At 42.3% G+C, this 24,279-nt stretch overlaps 1 protein-coding gene, 1 long non-coding RNA gene and 1 pseudogene across 5 annotated transcripts in view; 2 read left to right on the forward strand and 1 right to left on the reverse strand.

Moving 5' to 3' along the window:
• The first annotated feature begins 102 nt into the window (after positions 1-102).
• Positions 103-24,109, forward strand: LOC113935202. 2 transcript variants are annotated; one of them, XR_004820032.1, is made up of 5 exons: positions 103-297; positions 6,026-6,160; positions 7,619-7,661; positions 19,924-20,071; positions 24,003-24,109. It is a non-coding gene; the product is annotated as an uncharacterized LOC113935202 (long non-coding RNA). The 2 variants fall into 2 exon arrangements; XR_003523958.2 differs by having other exon boundaries at positions 104-297; positions 19,924-20,037; positions 24,003-24,021.
• LOC113935155 lies at positions 14,662-17,426 on the forward strand (annotated as a pseudogene). The gene has a single exon (XR_003523918.2). The product of XR_003523918.2 is annotated as a heat shock protein HSP 90-alpha-like (transcript).
• VTCN1 (V-set domain containing T cell activation inhibitor 1) overlaps positions 23,313-24,279 on the reverse strand; it is a 55,026-nt gene continuing 54,059 nt past the window's right edge. Inside the window, exon 6 of one of the 2 annotated variants that reach the window (XM_027617003.2) lies at positions 23,313-23,596. The gene's annotated coding sequence lies outside the window, so the exon portion shown is untranslated. Of the gene's footprint in view, positions 24,197-24,279 lie in introns of both variants that reach the window. The other variant, XM_027617002.2, reaches the window with a different exon arrangement.

A 24,279-nucleotide genomic window follows, 5' to 3' on the forward strand; every position in this document is an offset into this window, starting at 1 on the left:
GGATTTGTCACCCAGAATTCTACAGTTCTGTGTACCAGAAACGGAGCACGTGTGTCCCGCCGTTTTGGTCATGGGGGAGGGCCTGTGACTGGTCACAGTGGGAGTGGAGGATGTCATAGAGGGATGAACCCTTTGTGGGCTCACAAACGGATCGGGCAGATGAACGCGTCAGGCAGCCTGGACAGTTTTTTTGTCTCCTCCTCCAAGTACCCTTACCAGGAGTCTCCTGATTCGGCCCTGTGGGGGCTTTGCCACACCTGGGATCTGGGACCGATAACTCTACAATTTCCAGAAATGGTAACACTCTAGCTCCTTAACCTGGCGCGAGCCAAGCTACTCATGCTGTTTGACAAAGTCCACGTATGAGGGACAATCCTGAAAAATCAGGAGACTCCACAGCTGGCTCCTGCCACTTCCTTTCATTTTATTTGTGGCAATCTTTATAATCAATTCTGGGGTTTCATGATAAAATGATTTATAAATTCAGTTATGCCTATGCAAGCAATCATAATGAAACCGATTCCAAAAAGGTTGACGATGGGCCAAGAAGTAAAAATACCCAATGTCCTCCAATCTGTAAGGGAGCTGTTGGATCCAGGCCCAGTAAGAATTCCGATTGATGAGATTCCTCAGGCACCTCTGAAACATTAGGATTCTAGGAAAGAAAAATCTCGCGACATTCCTACAGTACAGGGACCTCCCTATGTCGTATACAAAATAGGAGGCCACCTTTGGTATGCCCCTCGAGGCAAGGCCCTGGTGTAGGATTAACTTCCTTGCCCCTCCTCCTCCCATTCCTTGTAATGGAGTTGATGATGAGGACATGAACAAATAGTATAAGATTAAAGGGAAAAAGGGGGCGGGCATCATCTGACAGCCTCTGGGAAAGGATTAAGAGGAGTGATCCTCCGTGGTGTCTACGGAGCAAGGACAAGAGAAGAAAACATACAGAAATGGAATAAGTACATTGATAAGATAGGGTGCACACATGGTAAGCTGCCTTTGGAGAAAGAATAAACTTTAGATAACCTTTATAGGTCACGCTGTGTCTCGCACGGTCATGCTGTTTTTTAAATCCGAAATGATTGCGAGAAAATGTAAAAAATAAAATCACATGAAAGAATGGAAAAGCAAGGAAACATTCTAAGGAATAAAAAAATTTGTCCCTCCGAGGCTATCGGGAGGGAGACGCTTGCAACCTGATCCTGTGTCCGTGTCTCCTCACTCGCCGAGGCCGTCCTTTCCTTCAAGGACCCTTCCCCTGCTGGAGCTGGACTCCGGCACTTACTCTCCACTGTTCCTATGATTTCCGGTCGCTTTAAGCCTGTCTCGTATGCCTGGTTCTCTCACTGCTGGTTTTATCACCTTCCCTACTTGATTTGGACCCAATGAGCAGCTCTTTCATTGATGTCTCCATTACTCATCTCATGCCATAGGCACAGTGCCTGGAGCCTAAGCTTACAAAAATAGGGAAATCTGAAACACCAAACAAAATAAAATTTGACCCTAAAATAGGAAAACTATAAAAATTTTTAGAAATTGAAGTGTTTGGCCATTTCCAAAATATAACATGTTAATGAGTCAAATGCCGCTTTTTTTAAATTTATTTTTAAGATTTATTTATTTATGAGAGCGAGCGAGTGAGCATGCAAGAGCAAAGTGGGGGGAGGGGCAGAGGGAAAGAGAGAGAGAGAGAATTCTCAAGCCGACTCCGCGCCAAGCACCGAGCCCAACGTGGGGCTCGATCCCAGGACCCCGAGATCACGACCCCAGCCAAAGTCAAGAGTTGGCCGCCCAACTGACAGCCACCAGGCATCCCCAAATGCCACTTTTATATAAAAATTACATGTGATTTCCAAAAATAAATATGCCTACAAAGGTCTTAAAATAATCCTTACCTAGATTTCTTCAGCTTCTTCTTTTCCTCACCTTCTCTGACTCAGAATCTGTTTGTTACACTCTGGTGTGCTGGAGTAAGTTGCAAAAACTGTGCAGACTTGTGTTTGCTATATATTCTTGCTCTGAACTTCACCTGACGCTTGGTGATGCTTTGCTTCATTTCTTATTCATGTTCTATCACATTTCCCATGGTAGGTGTTCCAAGTTTCTCTTGTTTAAGAAGTGCTTTATACGTTACATGTGCATTATTTCACTTAATCTTTTAACAACTCTATGAGGACTACGGAGTCTCAGAGAGATCTGGTGGGCAACCCACGGTAACACGTCTGAGACTTGAACTCCTGTCTTATGATGCCATGTTTAAGATTCCACCCTAACCTCCCTTTCCTTTCTTAGCTTCTTCTTCTTTTTTTTTTGAAAGGTTTTATTTATTTATTTGAGAGAGAGAGAGCACATGAGGGGGGGAGGGTCAGAGGGAGAAGCAGACTCCCCGCCGAGCAGGGAGCCCGATGCGGGACTCAATACAGGGACTCCAGGATCATGACCTGAGCCGAAGGCAGTCGCTTAACCAACTGAGCCACCCAGGCGCCCTTCCTTTCTTAGCTTCTTAAGCATCTAATCACTTATATACTCGGCAGGTAAGTGCCTTTAATTGAGTGTTTAGAAAAGCAAGGCTATCTGGAGAACTCCCTCACTTTCTACTTAAACATCTACGGTTTATCAGGTGCCTGGGTGGCTCAGTGGGTTAAACATCTGACTCTTGATTTTGGCTCAGGTCATGATCTCAGGGTTGTGGGATCAAGTCTGGCTGCCGGGGATCTCCCTCTGCCCCTGCCCTTCTACACCACCCCCCCCAATCTATGGTTTGTCACACCTCCTCTCATACCCATCCTGACTGCCTTTCTTCTGTTCCTCAACACCTTTGCTCTTTATTCCAACCTCTCCTGGCTCTTCAAAACCTTGCTGCTCCTACATTTTCAATCACTCCGTGACCAGCATGTTCTTTCTGTTAAGAGTTATGATCAGGTCCTAAAGGGGGAAGCGAATCCTCCCTTGACTGAGCTGGCTTTCCACTTACTGACTTTTGTGACTCTCACCCCTACATTTCTCAAAAGAGTAGTCCCACTTTCTGTGTTCGTCACCATCATCACCCATTTTTTTCCTCCCTCACATAAACTAACTTCCAACTCTTCTTTCTACTGAGGCTTTTCTCTTGTAGATTACCAGTGACGAAGTCACTGGCCTTTTCTCAATATACAGTCTGTTTAGCATTCACTATTGTTACCTACTTCCTCATCCTTCAGACTTGCTTCCTACTTGACTTCCGAAATGCTCTACTCTCCTGGCCTTCTGATCTCTTGGGCTGCGTCTCACACTCTCCTTCCTCACTGGTTCCCCTCCATCCTCTTTATACCCTATTTCTCTCTCTACCTGCTCTCTTACACAGATGATTCCCAGATCCACACTTTCTGCCCTGAGCTTTGGTCACAACTCTCAATTCTAAATCTGCACCCACATGTGTCCCCATCATCTTTAGGCCCACCTACCTTAAACCTCACTGAATTCCAGCCCCACGGTGGTCACAGAACGTACTTAAAACAAAATAATACTATAGCAAATTCTGTTCGATAACAACTGAAATTCTGGAATTCACAACCTGGAGATCAAGAGTCACACCAAGTGGCTCTACCAACTGAACCAGCCACTCACCCCTGCTTGTGACATTGACAAGCTTCTGCTCAAAACTTTCTCCTCCCTTGGTTGCCATAACACTATTCTTGAATTTCCTTCCACTTCCTGCCCCTCTAACCACTCCTTTTCTTTCCCCCTTGAAAGCATGACTTCTCCCACCCAGCTCTTAAACATTGGTATTTTCCAGGGTCCTCAGCCCTATTTAAAAAAAAAAAACCTTCATCTTCCCTTGATTGTTGTGAGATTTGGAGGTGGTGTTTCTAGAGCATTAGCCTGTGTTTGGTATGGGGGGCTCTTTTTACTGTTATCATTATTATCCACACCATATCTCTGAATTTACTCCTTCCCATCCATCCCCACTATTCTTGTTTTCAAGTCAAGTTCAAGTCCTTATTATACTTTGTTTGGATTACTAACTGGTGTCCCTGTTTCCAAACCATTCTGTATAATCCTGTCAGAGATCTTTCTGAAACTCCAATCTGATCATGATCTTCAGTGGCTCTTCCAAGACCTTCATTTATTCGTCAACTATTCTTTAAGCCCCTGGAATGTGTTTTCCCAGAATGTCTTCGTGGCTTGCTCCCCCTCTAGAATAGTAATGAGGGCAGGGGCTTTTGACTGTGTGCCAGGATAGATCATTGTGTAGAACAAGCAAAAATCCCTCCTTTCATGGAAGCTATCTTCTAGTAGGGGCTTCCCTTAGCTCTACCTCTGCCAGCCTAGGTAACCTCATTTCTTCTACTGCCCCACCCAGACTTTTTTTTTTTTTTAAAGTGCCTGATTCCTAAAAGAGTCTTTAGTGCCATCTAGTGGAAGTAGCTGCAACAAAATGCTATACTAAGAAAGCTTGGACCGCGCACACTTCTTCTATCTTAGAACTGATATTTTATGTTAAGTGGGCAACTCTTCAACCTCGAGAAGGTGTAGGATGAGATGGCTAGAATGATCGGAGCTTTGGAGCTCTGCTTGTGTAACTTCTTTCAGGTCAGACTGGAACTAAATGACACATAAGTCCCATTATTACTTAACTACCCACCCTTTCAGAAAGAATTCTCCACAGTCTTCTTTAAGATCTTCTAGCTCTTCTCACTTGACCACTAGTTGTCTGACCAGATACTCTGCCCTGACCCTGAACATTCCAGAGCTGGTATAGTCAGAAAGCTGCACCCAATCTTAATTGGTTTGGCATAAATATAAACTATTCTTAGACTGTAATTTATTACACATTTTATTCATCTTTTTCTGTGAATTCCTTTTTTATGTTTGTCAAATAATAAAGCTCATTATTAACCTTTTTTGCCATAAATTCTTTATGAAGCGCCTGATATATTAACGTATTTACTAAAAAATTAATGTGGATAAATGCTTTGTGATTACATTATCTTTTATATAAATTTATCTTCCACATAAAATATACATAAACTGGGTAGTAATATAAAGAAAATGGCACATTTAGAGATTGGATTTTGTACTGCATATGGTGATAATTCTTGTGATTAAAATTAGAGCAGCAGTAAAAAAAAAATTAGAGCAGCAGTTGTGGCATGCTCATACTGGTGTATTAGAGAACAGATATTAAAAGGCATGAGATAGGGACGCCTGGGTGGCTCAGTCGGTTAAGCGTCTGCCTTCGGCTCAGGTCATGATCCCAGGGTGCTGGGATCGAGTTCCGCATCGGGCTCCCTGCTCGGCGGGGGGTCTGCTTCTCCCTCTACCTGCTCTGCCTGCCACATCCCCTCCTCTCTCTGACAAACAAATAAATAAAATCTTTTAAAAAAACAAATAAAAGGCATGTTTTAAATGAATAAACAAACAAAAAGCAGAATCACACCTGTACACACAGAGAACAAACTGGTGATTGCCAGAAGGGTCGGGGGGTGGGGGGATAGAAAAAATGGGTGAAGGGGAGTCGGAGATAGAGGCTTCCAGTCATGGAGGAAATAAGTCACAGGAATAAAAGGCACAGCATAAGGAATGTAGTCAATGATATTGTAATAGTGTTATATGGTGACAGATGGTAACTACACTTGCAGTGAGCACAGCGCGATGGTTAAACTTGTCAAATGGCTACGTTGTACCCGAAACTAACATAACATTGTGTCAACGACACTCAAAAAAATAAAAAAATAAAAAAAATAAAAACCGGGGCTTCTGGGTGGCTCAGTTGGTTAAGCATCTGCCTTCAGCTCAGGTTGTGATCCCAGGGTCCTGGGATCGAGCCCCATGGTGGGCTCCCTGCTCAGTGGGGAGCCTGCTTCTCCCTCTGCCCTCCCTCCCCTACTTGTGCTTGCTCGCTCACTTGCTCTTGTGCTCTCTCTCTTAAATAAATAAAATCTTAAAAAAATAAATTTTAAAAAGTCAAAAAAGAAAAAAGACATGTTTTGCACTCTATAATACTGCATTATAATTAAACTTATGCTATTTTTTCCCTTAGGCTTCTTTGGTTATTTGTATTTAATGAACATGTCAGCTTGCAAGATTAATCATGGAAATTTTGATTTAGAAGAGACCCTTTGTCTGGAGTACATTTGCCCCCAGATATCTTCTTGGCTTGTTTCCTATCAGAATGGTAAGTCTTTGAAGGCAAGGACTATTATCTATTGTATTCTCTGTGTATTCATGGTATCTAGATGCATGCCTGGCCCGAAGTTGAAGCCCAATAAATATTTATTAGATGGATATATAAGAAAATTGAGGCACAGCTAAGTAAAGACATGGCCTGAAGTCACATGAAGTTTCTGGAAGAATTGGGGGCATGAAGCCATGTCTTCTGACTGCTACTCTTGTTGAGTGGTTCAGTGTAACACCTGGTCTCTAATCAGTACAGCTTTTAGTCCAGGTACCTGAGTCCTCTGCTCTGGGCTCTTTGGTTTGGAAGGACCTACTCAGGCCCCTCTCTAGTCACATCCCTACCCCGGGGGACAAGGAATACTAACTACCTTGCCCCAGTCCACTCCCGCCACTTCGGCCTTAGAAGTGGTCAAAGGGCAGCTGTTGGGGGTGGTGGAGCTTGATGGGGTTTGTTAGGGGTGTCCTGTATTGGGTGGAAAGAGAAAAACAATATGGGCAAATGACTCTTTTTCTCCTTTCGCGCATGGCTCCTCAGATGTTAGGGGTGGACCTATTTCCATAGTAAATCTAGTTCTCCCTATGTATTAAATGTTGTTTAAACTGACAGTCAAAACACCTATATTGTGCCAGACACTGTGCTGGGTATTTTCAATGTATTTTCTCATTTAAATGTTATTCTTACTTAATAAGGCTCAGAAGTAACTTGCTTAAGGACCCACAACTAATTAGGTGCAGAGATCAATGCATAACCAGTTTCTTCAGGAAGTATAGAGTGCTCTACACTTAACAAAACACTAATGTGTGTGTGTGTGTGTGTGTGTGTATAGATATTTTTTATTGAGAAAATAATGTTTGATAAAAACATGTGACTAATTTAAAAGAATGTAAGTAAATAGTAAACCTCCTGTGCCACGCCCTGAATCAGAAATGACCAGTTAACAATTTCTTTTGTCAAAGACACCCACATATTTTAAAACTTACTACCAGCAAGTTTGAACTTTTTTATTTGGAAAATTTTACATATAAGCTATACACAGTGGAGAGAGTATAATGAACCTCCCAAGTATCTCTCATTCAGTGTCATTTTTATTTCAACTTTTACTTTTATTATCATTTTTATTTGTTGGAGTATTTTTCCATCAAATCCTAGATATCATGTCATTTTATTAAATTTAATATATTAAGATTATATATATTATTAATATATTAAGAGTATATTAAGAACCTATTTGAAAATGTTTAGCTATAATGAAAATATTTTGACTTTTCATGTGGAAGTCCTAATTTTAAAAATACCATACACAGTTAAATACCAATTTTATTTGTTTTATTTTAAAATTCCCTCCTTCCTTTTAAAAAGGACTCAGGTGGGAGCTGGGCATTTAATAATGATTTCTGTGACTATAAATATGTATATGTATGCAGCCTGTGTTATATCACACTGTTTTTTCCTCAGGATTTTTTTCTTTTCCCGTCTTTTGGAAGAGCTGTTCAAAATGGTAAGCAAATAAATGCCTTTTTGTCTCACTTCTCTGAGTGATAGAACCTGAAAATGATGAATATACAAGGGCAGACTATGATTTAATGTAGTGCCTTTTCTAACTCAAATGACAGCTAACTTTTCTGAGCTGAAGTGCACCCACATCTTTGTAATAGCATTTAGAGCATGAGTAGATTATAATATATCATGGTTTATAGAGAAGTCTATACATTAGTTCCAGGAATGTGGCTAGGAAATATAAATAAATAATGTTCCTAGTTGCATAGAAATATATATAATCCCCACCAACTGAGGCAAAGCCAAGTTATTTATTTCTATATTGACAGCAACTCTTTTTTTCTTAAGTACTTATTTTCTAGATAGTATTTAAATCTGCACTGCATTTTAATAAATTCTTCTTCTTCTTTTTTTCTTTTGCACAGTATGCAGGACCTGAAAGCTTTTTCTCTTTTTATTAATGAGGAGTACATGGTGTTTTCAGGAAACTCTGGTGTGATAAATGCCTTATATTCTTCAGTATTCAGTGCCTCTCTTTTAGACAGAGTCCCATCAGGAAAATCTCTGGAGTGAGACTATCTGGAGGGCTAGACTGGGGAAAGGGCTCGCTCCTAAATGTTTATATGAGAGGAGCTGAGAGGCCACAATCGGCAATCAGGGTGGACAGAGGATTGAGAGGCTTGATGGGAAGCTGTATTTGCATAGCCAATGTAAACATCATGTAAGAATCCAGTGTGGCTTGGTGCTGCCACTGCTCTAGACTTGAGCTGTCCAACATGTGGCTTTTGAGCGCTTGAAATGTGGTTAATCCAAATTAGAAATGGTGTAAGTGTAAAATACATGCGGGTTTTAAAAGATTTGTAATGCAAAAAGGAAGGTAAAATATCTCATTAATAATGTTTTATATTGATTGCATGTTGAAAATGATAGATATTATAAATATATATTTTAAAATACAGACTTTATTTTTTAGAGTAGTTTTAGATTCACATCAAAATTGAGCAGAAGGACACCTGGGTGGCTCAGTCAGTTAAGCGTCTACCTTCAGCTCAGGTCGTGATCCCAGGGTCCTGGGATCGAGCCCCGCATCGGGCTCCCTGCTCAGCAGGGAGCCTGCTTCTCCCTCTGCCTGCCGCTCCCCCTGCTTGTGCTCGCTCTCTTCCTCTTTCTCTCTGACAAATAAATAAATAAATTCTTTAAAAAAAAGAATAAACCTCTAGAAAAACAATAATCTAAAACTTAAAAAAAAATTTCATTATTAAAAAAAACCTGAGCAAAAAGTGCAGAGAGTTCTCATATGTCCCCTCTCCTCACACAGGCACAGCCTCCCTACCATCAACATCCTGCACCAGGGAGTTACATTTGGTATAACTGAACCGATATTGATACGTCATTATCACCCATAGTCTTCATTAAGGGTCACTCTTGGTGTTGTACATTCTATAGGTTTTGACAAATGTATAATGACACGTATCCATCATTATAGTATCCCACAGAGTAGTTTCACTGTCCTAAAAATCCCCAGTGCTTTACTTACTCACCTTTTCCTCTCCTCAAACTCCTGGCAACCCCTGGTCTTTTTTTTTTTTTTTAAGATTTTATTTATTTATTTATTTATTTGAGAGAGAGAATGAGAGATAGAGAGCATGAGAGGGAAGAGGGTCAGAGGGAGAAGCAGACTCCCCGCTGAGCAGGGAGGGAGCCTGATGTGGGACTCGATCCCGGGACTCCAGGATCATGACCTGAGCCGAAGGCAGTCACTTAACCAACTGAGCCACCCAGGCGCCCCGACCCCTGGTCTTTTTATTGTCTATCATCTTGTCCTTTCCAGAAGGTCATATCGCTGGAATCATACAGTATGTAGCCTTTTCAGATTGGCTCCTTTCACTTAGTAATAGACATTTAAGGTTCCTTCACATTTTTTCATGGTTCGATAGCTTATTTCTTTTTTGCACTGGATGCTATTCCAATATATGAATCTACTACAGTTTATTTATCTAAGAGTGATAATATTTTAATACAAATCTATTAAATAAAATCTATTATTGCAATTATTGTTACTCGTTCCTTTTTACTTTTGTAATGTGGCTTCTAAAATAAAATTGTATACACTGCTTACATTAAATTCCTACTGAACAGCACTGCTGTAGACCTTGGTAAAATGATGTTGTTGGTAGTTTATCTTCAAAACAACCTTCTCATTCCAACACCTGCCTAAGTTTTGCTGCCTCCTATAAAGAGCATTCTCCTTCTCTAGGACTTGTCTGCTTTGGGTTGGTTCCTCTCTGTTGCCCCCAAGCTACGTGAGATTGCCATGGTCCTCCCCTACCTTTCCCAACAGAGACTTACGGTATTCATTTTGTCAGGAAGGTGACAGTTGGCGAATTAAGTCCTTTATCACTGTACTAAGTTCACTGGAGCATAGTACATATGGTGTCTGTGGCCAAGTGGCTTGTAATAAAAAGTTTTTTGTAGAAGATCTGACACAAAGCCTTAGTAATTAACTTATTTTTGTTAGAAATCTTTGAATTTATCTTACTTTACTTTATATAAGTGACTAATACATTAATATTGTTTATAAAAACTAGTTGGAATGGGAGTTCATTCTATTATAATCTGATTTATTCCTCTTTATGTTAGATCAGTTTATCTCATGCTTTCTCAGTGGGAGTGATATTGCCCATAAGTGGGCAAAAATTGGTTCTCAGAGTACGAAAATATCTTACTCCTTTATTTATTTATTTATTTATTTATTTATTTATTTATTATTTTAAAGTTTTTTTAAATTTATCTGAGACAGAGAGAATGAGAGAGAGAGAGAGAAAGCACATGAGAGGGGGGAGGGTCAGAGGGAGAAGCAGACTCTCCACCAAGCAGGGAGCCCGATGTGGGACTCGATCCAGGGACTCCTGGATCATGACCTGAGCCGAAGGCAGTCGCTTAACCAACTGAGCCACCCAGGCGCCCCTTTTTGTTTTTTTTTTTTTAAGGTTTGTTTATTTATCTTAGAGAGAGAGAGTGGGGGAGGGCTGGGACAGGGGCACAGGGAGAAAGAGAATCTCAAGCAGACTCACCATCGAGCACAGAGCCCAACGCAGGGCTCAATCTCGAGACCCTGAGATCATGACCTGAGCCAAAACCAAGACACTTGCCAGACACTTAACCAACTGAGCCACCTGAGTGCCCCCCAAATTTTACTCTTTTAAGTATAAAGCATATATATTACTTATACATAATATGTATAATACATATGTATATAACACACACACACATACATTACAAAGCCAAATATACAGTATATCTGCATATTAAAGTTACCCGAAGAGGCAATTAGGAAAAAAAGGTCTGAAAATATTCTTTAGGGGCTTGGTTATGAAACACATAGAAATACTGGTTTATCTGGACAAGAAATTCCTGCAGCTTTAAGAGAGAGCCTAAAAGTAACACAGACCAGAAAGGACAGTAACAGTCACCTCACATGACAGCAGAATGTTTTTATGACCAGTTAATCTTCAAAGTTTCCCAAGGAGGGAGAGGAGAAAAAAATAGAGGGAAGCTGTAGAAAGATTTACATTTACAGACTGGGGCAGAGGGAGCATCAGAAGAGTGTTAGAAATCTCTACCATCAGTTGATCACCAATTATTACCATTTTGCCTCATTCATTCATTCATTCATTCATTCATTCATTCTATCTCTTCCTCTCCCCACCAACCCTCCCCGCCACTCCCTGGATTATTAAGGTCAAAGGATATAGATATTCATTACACTATTTTTCCAAGTGCTTTCCAGGTTTGAAAATTTTCCAAAATAAAATTAGGGGTAAAATGCCACCCTTCTGTTTATCCACTCCTACACCCTGATTCTACACTGGGGCCCTATTGAACTATAATTTCTTGGTGACGTGTTTTCTGTCACCTTGAATCTTGGGCATATATTGCTCCCTCTGCCCGGACATATTGTGCGGCCTCCTTTTCTTCTTTTATACCCAGCCTTTGCCTGGATAACTCCCAGAAGTCTTTTCAGGTTTTACTTCCTCCAGGAAGCCTTTTGTGACCACCCAGCCCCACTTAAGGCTAGGTTAACAGTCCTGCATATATTCCCTTTATTGTGATTGTCCTTATTATTGCCCTTGTCATATAACATTATACCTGCACAGTGAACTTGTCTGTCCTCACTGGATTGTGAGTTCCATAAAGGCAAGGATTATGACTTCTTTTATTCATCTTTTTTTCCTTGGCAGTTACCACAGGGCCTCACACAATATTTATTAAATAAAGCAACAATTAATTTTTCTATGAGATGCATATTTGTTTTATATAATTCCACTTACAAGGGAAAACAAGAAAAATTAGGGAAAACACTGATGTTTTGTTTAGCTTGTAAAGCTTTACTGCTGATAACAGTATAATATCAGGTTAGACTTTTATAAATATTAAAAATAGCTCCCAGATCCCTATTATTACCCCTGTAAAACTCTTGGTGAGATGCCCCTGACAATTCTGGGAAAAATTGTTTCTCTTGGCTCCAGAAGAGCTCGGTTTCTGCTTCTATATTATAGCATTCCGGGGGGTGGAGCGGGGAGATACAAAGATAGGAAGTAAGGGTGTTGTTTCTTAAGGAATTTGGAGTTTAATGAGAGATACAGACTTAGGAGTGATACTAATAGTTTTTCCTTAAATTTGTGTCATTTTTTAATGGTTTACAATGTAATTTCACATACTTTATTCCTCACAAAAGCCCTGGAAAGCAGGTATTATTAACCCCATTTTAAGGATGCTGCTAGTAAGAGCCAGAGTGTGCTATGAAGGTAAGAGATCCTCTTGTTTATTTCCTAGACTTTAGGCATCTTCCCCATATCCGAGGTCCACTGATATTAAATGGCTAGAACTTTACCAAATTCGGCACCCTTCCTTTTGTGTAAAACTGTGTAGGTAAAACCAGGCTCGAACGTCACCCTTCACCATTAGGAGCTACTCTCTAATGAATGATATACACCAGATTGAAAAGTCCTCAAGTGAAATGCATGAGATTAGGTAATGTCAATTGCTTTCCTTTTTTTTTTTTTTTTTTTTTAGGTTTATTGATTTTAGTAATCTCTAAACCCAGCGTGGGGCTTGAACTCACGACCCTGAGATCAAGAGTGGTATGCTCTTCCAACTGAGCCAGCCAGGCGCCGCAGGTCCATTGTTTTTCTAACTTAGCACATCTTTAGGTATATAATTCTATATATTTACCCAAGACAAAGGCTGTGATTGCAGCTATGTAAAATATGTATGCAGTGGGAAAAGGCTAGAAGGGTATGTACAGACATGGTAGTCATTATCAGGGTGGTAGATTGAGGAGTAATTGTTTTCTCCAAAAATTAAAATTTGCCTGTAATTTTTGGAGTGTGTACATACCCAAGTTCTTTTGCATATTACTCAAGGAAAACTAAGGGTCACCTATTTTGAGTCCTAATAGATTCTTGGCTAATTTAACCCCCCCAGTTGAGTAGCCATTTTCCCTCTGTCTTCCCATCTTCCATCAAGAACATCTCCTTCCCGTCTCCTCTCAAGAAAATGCGTAGAACTCTGCCACAATCATTGGATCAAACCACAGCATCATGCCACATTGACGGGGAAAGACTTGTTCCTCTGTTTCTCAGCTCTGTCACTCTTCTATTGTGAGTTGGACCTAAGGAATTAGTGCTTTTTCGCTCCTGTTCAGGAGAGGTCAAGCTTGTATTCCCATCCACCATGTCTCAGAGGGATGGTTCTCAGATCAAAAATCAAAATGGAACCGGAGGCAGAAAGATTAGAGGTTGGGCAATTGTTCACTTGAGAGAAAATACTGAACTAAGGAACAGTAAGGATAAAGAACAGTGGAACAAGGATATAGAGGCATTTTGGCAGTATAATTGATAAAAATTGACCAATTAATTAGGAGTTGGGATCAAAGCTTTCAAAGACTGGAAGCTCTAACGTGGATGACTTAAGTAGATAGTATAACTCAGAAAAATGAGCTTGTTTTGAATGTGTTTAGAATAAGGTAGCTTCGGTTGGAGGTGCCCGGTCAGTAGTTGGGAACATGTCTGGACTGGGAGAGGGTGATGAAGGCTGGAGATAAAAATTTGAGAATCATGAGATTTTTGTTTGGTAACTACCAAAAATGTCTGCAATCTTTTGACTAAAGTGACCTTCTTCCTTTGGTGTAAATTACATCTGCTCTACAATAGATGTTTGAGACATTTTTACTATTTTCATAGTGTTAATGATAAAATTTGGACCACCATTCATCCAGGGAGCAACTGAGCACATGAAGCAGAGAGGAAAGTCAAAGGAAAAGACTTCATCCCTCAGTGAACTCAGAGGGCTGTCTGTGCCCTGGGGATAAGAGACGGTTGGTGGTCTTCAGATGACACAAAGAAATTTAGAGATCCCATGTTCACGGCCCTTTCTATCAGTGTAACTCCAGAGGGTTTTCTTGTTGGTGTTTTTTGTTTGTTTGTTTGTTTGTTTTTGTGGTTTGTTTTTAAATCACAGTTTGGGCCCTAATGCAAAAAATAAGAGTCCTGCACAGTCCTGGCTCTTAAAGACCACACCTATGTGTGGCCACACCTATATAAGAGCTCTTAAAGAAAATCAGTCCCACTCGGTGCTGCCATTTCACCTGACCAGTAGTCCAATGATATCTATATGTAGCAGGGATTGCCCTCCCTACAATGGCTGGTACATATTCCTTTTCCTTGACTGAGTAGATGTGCATCTGGAGGGCCCTGAAAGCCCTTGGGTGGAGAATGACCTAATACTGGCTCCTGCAGGGGCACCTGGGTGGCGCAGTTGGTTAAGCCGCTGACCCTTGGTTCTGGCTCGGGTCGTGACCTCAGGGTCCTGAGATCGAGCCACATGTCAGGCTCTGCACTCTATGTGGAGTCAGCTTAACACTCTCTCTCCCTTTGCTAGGTCTAGCGCAGCTATGCCCTGTCTAAGCATGCCACTTTTACAGAAGCGCAGAGGCTCGCCCTGCTCCTTCAAATCTGCTTGGGAAGTTGCTTCTGCGTCCCGGTGCTGCGTCGTCGCGGAGCCTGTGCTGTCCTTTAGCCAAGATGCCTGAGGAAACCCAGACCCCAGACCAGCCGATGGAGGAGGAGGAGGAGGTGGAGACGTTCGCCTTCCAGGCGGAGATCGCCCAGTTGATGTCCCTGATCATCAACACCTTCTACTCGAATAAGGAGATCTTTCTCAGGGAGCTGATTTCCAACTCGTTGGACGCTTTGGACAAAATCAGATACGAGAGCTTGACCGATCCCAGTAAGCTAGACTCTGGGAAAGAGCTGCACATTAACCTCATTCCGAACAAGCAAGATCGAACCCTCACCATCGTGGATACCGGCATTGGCATGACCAAGGCCGATTTGATCAATAACCTTGGTACTATCGCCAAGTCTGGGACCAAAGCATTCATGGAAGCTTTGCAGGCTGGTGCAGACATTTCTATGATTGGCCAGTTTGGTGTTGGGTTCTATTCTGCCTACTTGGTTGCCAAGAAAGTGACGGTGATCACCAAGCATAACGGTGATGAGCAGTATGCCTGGGAGTCTTCTGCAGGAGGATCGTTCACAGTTAGGACTGATACAGGTGAACCTATGGGTCGGGGAACAAAGGTTATCCTGCATCTGGAAGAAGACCAGACAGAGTACTTGGAGGAAAGGAGAATAAAAGAGATTGTGAAGAAGCACTCCCAGTTTATTGGCTATCCCATTACTCTCTTTGTGGAGAAGGAACACGACAAAGAGGTCAGTGATGATGAGGCTAAAGTAAAGGAAGAGAAGGAGGAGGAAAGAGAAGAGGAAGAGAAGGAGCCCGATGACAAGCCTGAGATAGAAGACGTCGGCTCGGAGGAGGAGGAGGAGGAGGAGGAGAGGGACGGGGACAAGAAGAGGAGGAAGAAGATCAAGGAGAAGTACATCGATCAGGAAGAACTGAACAAGACGAAGCCTATTTGGACCAGAAACCCTGACGACATCACCAACGAAGAGTATGGAGAATTTTATAAGAGCTTGACCAATGACTGGGAAGATCACTTGGCAGTGAAGCATTTTTCAGTGGAAGGACAGTTGGAGTTCAGAGCTCTTCTCTTTGTGCCAAGACGCGCTCCCTCTGACCTATTCGAGAACAGGAAGAAAAAGAACAACGTTAAGTTGTATGTTCGCAGAGTTTTCATCATGGATAACTGCGAGGAGCTAATTCCTGAGTACCTGAATTTCATTAGAGGTGTGGTGGACTCTGAGGATCTTCCTCTAAGTACTTCCCGTGAGATGCTTCAGCAAAGCAAAATTTTAAAAGTTATCAGAAAGAACTTGGTCAAAAAGTGCTTGGAACTCTTCACCGAACTGGCTGAAGACAAAGAGAACTACAAGAAGTTTTATGAGCAGTTTTCGAAAAACATCAAGCTGGGAATACATGAAGACTCTCAGAATCGAAAGAAGCTCTCTGAGCTGTTATGATACTACACGTCTGCTTCTGGCGATGAGATGGTTTCCCTCAAGGACTATTGCACCAGAATGAAGGAAAACCAGAAACACATCTATTACATCACAGGTGAGACCAAGGATCCGGTAGCAAACTCGGCCTTCGTGGAGCGTCTTCGGAAGCATGGCTTGGAAGTGATCTATGTGATTGAGCCCATCGATGAGTACTGTGTCCAACAGCTGAAGGAATTTGAGGGGAAGACGTTAGTGTCTGTTACCAAAGAGGGCTCGGAACTTCCAGAAGACGAAGAAGAGAAAAAGAAAGAGGAAGAGAAAAAAAACAAAGTTTGAAAACCTGTGCAAGATCATGAAGGACATCTTGGAGAAAAAAGTAGAAAAGGTGGTCGTGTCAAACCGATTGGTGACCTCTCCGTGCTGCATTGTCACAAGCACATACGGCTGGACGGCAAATATGGAGAGGATCATGAAGGCCCAGGCCTTGAGAGACAACTCCACCATGGGCTACATGGCCGCGAAGAAGCACCTGGAGATAAACCCCGACCACTCCATCACGGAGACCTTACGGCGGAAGGCAGAGGCCGACAAGAACGACAAGTCTGTGAAAGATCTGGTCATCCTGCTTTACGAAACTGCTCTCCTGTCCTCTGGCTTCAGTCTGGAAGATCCCCAGACACATGCTAACCGGATCTACAGGATGATCAAGCTCGGGCTCGGTATTGACGAAGACGATCCCACGGCCAACGACAGCAGTGCCGCGGTGAGCGAAGAGATGCCGCCCCTTGAGGGCGACGATGACACGTCCCGCGTGGAGGAAGTCGATTAAGCGCCGCTGAGCATTACTTGTACATGTATTCGATACTTTATCTTCATTCCCTCTGATAATATATTTTCAAGGATGTTTTTCTTTATTTTTGTTAACATTTTAAGAATCTGTATGGCATGACAGTAACTACTTAAGGGGAAGATAAGATTTCTTTCTTTTCGGAGTGTGCTACTGTGACGTGTAGGACCTAAAGCCCAGCTAGTTTTTCTTCCCCGGTTCCATGCTGGCTCCTTGTAACTGGACAAGGTAACATTTGTTGTGAGGTGTATGTAACCTAACGTGAACCGTGTGCTCTAAAGTGTTTAGCTACCAAGCGGATTCCTTAGTAAGACCAAATTTTTTTTTTGTCACTGAAGTGTTCTGAGCTATACCTTGATGTTTAAAAGAGAACTATTGGTTAAAACGACTCTCACCGTCTAGGATCTACTTTTTAAATCTTCAATCCCCTGTAGTTATCAACTGCATGTACCAGGCCTCTAGAAACTAGTAGTTAAACTGAACCAACTGAACCAACCAACCAACCAACTGGAGTAACTATGTATAGGGCTTGTTTTCCAAAGAAGAGCGTTGTTTAGAGTAGCGAAATTCTAAGCCTATTTAGGCATGTTGTAAAGCTGTTCAAAAAGTAACTCAGCAAGTTCTGTGAGTGGAAATGTAGTGCTCAAGTCACTTTCTGCTTTAAAAAGTTGTAACAAATACAAACAAATGAAAAAAAAATCTGCTTGGGAGGTTTTTCCCCAAATAGGCCCTCTTTTACGTTTACATTATGTAGCACTAGGGGTAAGTGTGTTTGTGTCCCTTCTGCGTGATTTTGGCCAGCACACAGCCATTTTCCATCTTCAAGGACTGCAAAAAGGATTTTAGTGAAAAGGAGAGAAAAAAGGAAAAGGCTATTTTCTGTCCTGAGAGCCCCAGGACAGAAAAGATTGTGATCTCCCCCTAGCCCCCAGACAGCTTAGTACTCAGCAGCTTAGTTTAGTCTCATGCAGCCAAACTGCCCCTATCACTCAGTTCTCCTCCTTTGAAGGCTGGACCCACACTGGTTTTATTTTTCATCTTTTCATGCTCTATGGTCTTTTGTAACATTTAAAATAGTAACCTATGGTTTTGGGGAGGCCATTAGCCAATTCAGTTCTCTTAGCAGCATCCACCTGCTGAGCCATTGTGCTCTAGCCTTTAAGTATCCTCTGACCTGGTTGGAATAGGTAGCTATTTGGACCGGGCTTTCTGTTGTGTCCCAGCTGTTTCAAGCGTTGGACATCTATTCTTGGTCAGAAAGGAGGAAAAAGCGAGGTTGTTTATCTGTTTCCTGTTACGGTTGCATCGATGTTTATTTGGCTTGCCCAACACATGTGCTTAAGAATAGCTTGTTTTTATTAGTTCCTTCATATATGCCAGTGTTATTGTGTGAATTGCGTACCCTCCCCCCAGTTCATACGTTGAAGTCCTAACCCCCAGTATACCTCGGAATGTGACTCTTTGGAGATAGGGCCTTTAAAGAGATAATTAGGGTTAAATGAAGTCGTATGAATGGGCCCTAACCCAGTATGACTGGTCCTTATAAGAAGAGGGAGAGACACCAGGGATGCACACGTACTGAGAAAAGGCTAGTGCCTTTTCACACAGCGAGAAGGTGCCATCTGCAAGCCATGAAGATAGGCCTCAGGAGAACTGAAAGCTGCTGACACTTTGATCTTGGATTGCCAGCCTTCAGAACTGTGAGGAAATTAATTTCTGTTGTGTAAGCCCCCAAGTCTGTGGTATTTTGTTATGTCAGTTTTTTAGCAAACTCATACAGCCAGGCAATGTAGTAACTGCTTTTCGTGAATTATCTCTTTAATAGTTGCGGTTACCAAATGGAGTAGGTCCTATTGAGACAGGGACTCCCAATATAATTTTTGCCCACAGCAGGAACTCTGTTCAGACTATGCTCAGGCCTGACCCTGAAGGTAGGTTAAGTAAGTAGAATACTTTGGCTGTAAATGGGTGAGGTGGGGAGAGGAATTAAATGGAGCCAAGCACTTTTCTGATAGGCATCCTGATTATGCTTCCTCCTTGCTCACTACATTAAGGGAGAATAGTAACACCTTCCTTTACACCAGGGCGAATTCTTACAAGGGTTTATTTATTGAACTGACAAGTCCCTTCTGATCATTCACTATTCATTTCTGATCCCCCCCCCCCCCCCCCCCCCCCGTTTTGGTCTCTTTCTTACCCATCTCCAGGGAATAGCTGGGAAAGCTGTATTTGCATATGACTATTCTTTTTCCTTTCCTGTATAGACTTGTTAAAATGGTAGGTCTCAAAGGTTATCAAAAGTTCAGGAACAGACACAAGTATATATAGAAACATGCAATGTAATATTTGAAAAAGTTAGTGGAGGTAAGGATTAATTCATAAATAGTATTGGAGAATAATTTGAAAAAACAGTGGTTAACTCCCTTACCTCGCAGGTTATACCAAAAATTAAGATGGAGTAAAGTTTTATTTATTTATTTTTAAAAAATATTTATTTACTTATTTATTGACACAGAGAGAATGAGCACAAGCACAGGGAGTGGCAGGGGGAGCGGGAGAGGGAGAGGCAGGCTTCCCGCCGAGCAGGGAGCCCCACGAGGGACTCGATCCCAGGACCCTGGGATCATGACCTGAGCCGAAGGCAGACGCTTAACCGACTGAGCCACCCAGGAGCCCCTGGAGTAAAGTTTTAAATGTTAAAAAAGAAACATGGAAATATTATAATGTAAAGATGAATAGCTTGACCTAATCCAGGGGTGCAGAAGTTTATATTTAAACATACATAAACAGAAGTACTAAAAGAAGAAACAAAAGTAGAAAAACTGATAGATTTGATTACATAGAAGCAGTACGGTTGGTCATGACAGAGGAGAAGGGGTCATGTGTGATCCAGTGCTCAACATTAGTGGATCCAGGGGAGAAGTTACAGTAATTAAATGTGTTCTTTCCAGGTGTACTTGAGGCTGGACAAGAATGACCGTATAAACTGGTCTCAGAAGACATTTTGGATCAACTGGAAAAGACTTCACTTCAGCAGATCACAGTCCTCTTCTGAAGTCTCAGAGGTAGTCCCAGAAGGACTGTTGGGAACACAACAAGGTGGTGTTGCCAGAGCCGGTGGGAGAGGCTTGCGATTCCACCGGCAGCCCCTCGGTGACCCAGGGAGAGGCTGCGGTGGGAAATGGCCCCAAGTGTAACTGAGGCAGTATTGCAGTCTCCTCTAGGGAGAAGAGCCGTCCTCACAGATAGCTGCAAACCTGTAGGAGCAACGAAGCTGAACTCTCCCAAGGACTCCTCATATTTTAATACATATGATTACATGATGGCCAATATTTATGTAATATTTTAAGCCTCTGATAGCGCTTTTACACATGACCAGGCTCTTTCAGAAATAGTATGGGTTGTTATGATAGATTTGAGCTTGAATTCTGGTTCAACCTGTTGGCTGTGTGATCTTAAATAAGTTACTTAAGCTATCTCAGGACCTGTTTTCTCCTCTGTAAAATGGTGATGGTGATGGTGATGGTGATGGGGCAAGGTGATACCCGCCATATAGGATAAGGGTTGAATGAGAAAAAAGACCTCGTCTGACATCTGACACATGGGAGGCGCTCGATTTCCTTTCCTGCTCTAAAGGTAGCTATTTGCCTCAGTTGACCTCAAGACTTCCACAATAGTCCCCTGTGTATAAAGGTAACATATTCTCTTCAAATCCGTGTCATGTCGCACAGTGATTCTTCACTGCAGTGATGTGAAGGAGGTAGTGATGTCTGTATTGTTAAAAAAACAAAAACAAAAACCCACCCCCTGCCCCCAGACTTCCCTGCTGAGAATCACTGGTCTACACTTTGATATCCCAAGTAGCTCTCAGTAGTTTAATATTTTTGTTTGATATTTTCACTCACGGCTTGATTTCAATAAAGTAAGGACTTGCCTTCATGGGAGGGCAAGACATTAAGCTAATGAAAAAGGTAGTCCATAAATTACCTTCTCATGTGTAGCTAGGTGCCAGGAAGCATTTTCTTTCTTGGGCAGTGGGAGGTGGGGCAGTTAATAGAAAGAATGGTGGAAATACAGAGAGTATTCAGGGCCTAGAGGAGGGTTGATTGGGCCATGTGGGAGAAAATGGATAAAAGGGAAGGGGGAGGAAACTGAAGACAATTATTATTTTTCTCCTAGATCCTCATTTAGCAGGCTGTGGCTTGGCTTCTTCTGGGGCACCAGTGCCTCTCGAAAGAAGCTATTATCTGTATGCTGTAACCCTGTCATACTTCTAGTCTCACCTACCCTAGGTGTGAGGCCTGGACCCACCACTGGAGTCCTCTATGGCTACCTGAACCAACTCATCAAAGTCATATTAAGTACCATAAGGTCCTGGAATTGTGTCTGTCAAAACCTAAATTGTTCTCTCTAGAATGACACATGAGTAGTTACAAATAACATTTGGTAACTGCAAACACATAGGGCAAAGAGAAGGGAAATTCTGTCACTCTGCTATGAACTGCTCACAGGCTAGGTTAACTGAGCATCACTTTTGGCTTCTTCTAAAGAAGGGAGATAGGACCAAGGTATTCATAAAGTTCTTATTTGAAATGTTGTTTAGAGTTTTGGGTAAGGGATCTTCTGATTGAAAATGCTAAGGACACTCCTTAGGCAGGACGGTTAGATTTGAACTGAAGAGACAAGGTAATGCTGACGGTCAAGTTATGACTTTGAGAAGCCACAGACATATCATTTTCTGGGCGAGCCAGACCTTTCAGTAGACACAGGGGCTCCTGTAGTGGTAAGTGCAGAGCCCCCTTCTAGGCTGCGATTTAACTGCTTTGTCCCAGCAAACGCCATCAGGAAACAAGGCTTCCTGGGTGTATCTGCTTGACCCTCTTCTAAGAGTAGACTTCCAAGGGCTGCCTACCTGGACCCCCATCCTTATTTTGTCATCATCTTCAGGGGAGTCCAAGTACACAGCAGTGAAAACCATGCTAAATTGCATGCATAGACCAAAGACAGTAAAATCATGTTATGTAGAACTCAGAAACAGCTTCATGGGGAAAGAATTTTTGCTGGAGGGTAGGTAGAATTTAAAAAAAGACAGGAGAGAGCAGAGCTAAGGCTGTTTTTGTGACAGTTAATTCTCACTCATGGTTTTCATACTGAAACTCCTGGAGATGACTGACATGAAGGAGGAAATAGAACAAAGTCAGAAGGAGCAGGAGCTCAGGCACATGGTAAGACAGTCTGAATTAGAACAGCTGGTTGGATGTGTGGAGGCTTCACCAGCCGGAGGGAGATTGGGAATTCCGTTTCATCCACAGAACCGAAGCATCCCATAGATGCCATCGAGCAGAAGCCTTATTATGCAATAGTGAACCGTGTGCACCCTTTCCCCCGATTAATAATGCACAGATTGAGGTCACTGTGCACGGAAAACAAATCTTCACACAACCTGGGGATAGCTGGGAGCTGATACTTCACCTTGAAATTTGACTTGTTCGGTCAAATACGTAACACTTCTCAAACTTTTTAGCCTTTGGCATCCAGGTTTGAGCTTCCCCAAATGTTTGTGGTGTGCATGATATTCTGGTTCTTTCACTTTAGCTGATATGATACTGTTGTCTAATACATCTGCTGTGTGCTCATGGACCAGTCCAAAGAATTAACCTGGGTTGGGAATGTTTATGCTCTCACAGTTTGCTTTTTCAATTTGGTTCAGCATTGGTCCCTTCTTGTAAAAGTCCGAGGTCCCTTCTTGTAAAAGGGCCAATTGGGACCAAGCTGGAAATACAGCAGGGAAGAGTTGTTCTGAAAGTCCCCTGAGAATTTGCCCTTTGGCAATTAAATTTTCTATAGATTTTTATCCCTTTACCAACTATCAGTGCAATTTTTGGCAAGTCATATAAACCTGAGGCCATGACACACACTTCACCCTGGGCCTCTGGGTCTTCATCTGAAAAGTGAAAGGACTAGGCAAGATGATTTTGAGGTCCTTCACCGCTAAGATTTGAGAATTTGACAATTCCTAAATAGTAAACATCAGATTTTTTGACACTAGAGCAATGGGTTTGTCAACCTGTATGTATACTCCCAAATGTTATCTGCCTCAAGCCACTGAGACCTTTCCCAGATGGACACATGGCAGGCTTGGCAAAGCCTATGGAGTTTCCTTCAGAAACCAGGCCCAGCCACTCCTATTCGTTTATCTCTTCATTCAACAAACATTCGTTGAAGGCCTGTTAGGTGCTAGGTGCCAATCTTTAGAACTTGATCCATGGCTTTTTATCCACCTTCCCTATGCTCACTTGCTTTGACAAACCAGGCAGACAACAGTATAGGAAATTGTGCATTTAATCATTCTCTTGAATGCTCAGAGCTCAAAAATCGAGTTTTCTATAACAAAATGTAGTACAGTCATGGTGGGTCCAAAGTGTCAGGGAGGCAGACGTCAACAAGTGAAAAGTATGGAAAGGGGGTGTGTGTGGGAACAAAGCATTCTTTTCGATCAAAGCTTTATTCTTCAGGGTCTCATTTCAAAGGTCCATTCTGCTTTCAGAAGCCTCTGTGTGTTTCATGGAGGGGACGTGTTTTCGTTGCCTTCATTGGAATTATGACTAGGCAGGGTCCTGAGATCTGAATTCGGAGCAAGAGAGCTTGAGATAGACCTCAGGCAGCTCTCACAGAACCTAATTTGTACCGCAGAAGGAAGGGAAAGGAACCCACCAGTTATAACCCCATCAGGAATTCCTGTTTGCCTGAAACTGAGCTCTGACTCTCTGTGCTGAGACAGCAGCCAGAGAAACAGAGGATGGTGCCTTTCCGTAGGAAGCAAACAGGTTTTGTTTATCTCCCCCCCACTTCCTCTTCTCTAGATCCTCTTCTAGGACTGACATTTGGGGCTGGGTAATTCTTTGTTGTGGGTGGATAATCCTGTACACTGCAGGATGTTGAGCAGCATCCCGGGGTCCTATCCATAACATTAGCACCCTCCTCTCTCCCCTGAATTGTGACAACTAAAATTGTCTCCAAACATTTTCAGATGTCCGCTGTGTGTGGGGAGGGGTGTGAAAAATCACCCCGGTCGAGTCCCACTGCTCCAGGTGCTGTTGAAAGCTGAGGTTATCACTGTCCACGCAAGATAGAAAGGAGAAACCTGAAACACTTGTGTTGACCTAATGCTGTATACAGTGATGACGAGAGGTCCTTTCCTGCCCAGTTAAGGATGCACGTCATCTGAGAAATAAAATGGCATTTGTTTGTTTAAAAAAGAAGATGTCTGGATAATTTGGAAAACCAGTGTCTCCCAGCTGCATGTT

Source organism: Zalophus californianus, chromosome 4 (assembly GCF_009762305.2).
Source record: "Zalophus californianus isolate mZalCal1 chromosome 4, mZalCal1.pri.v2, whole genome shotgun sequence".
In the NCBI taxonomy this organism is placed as follows: domain Eukaryota; kingdom Metazoa; phylum Chordata; class Mammalia; order Carnivora; family Otariidae; genus Zalophus; species Zalophus californianus.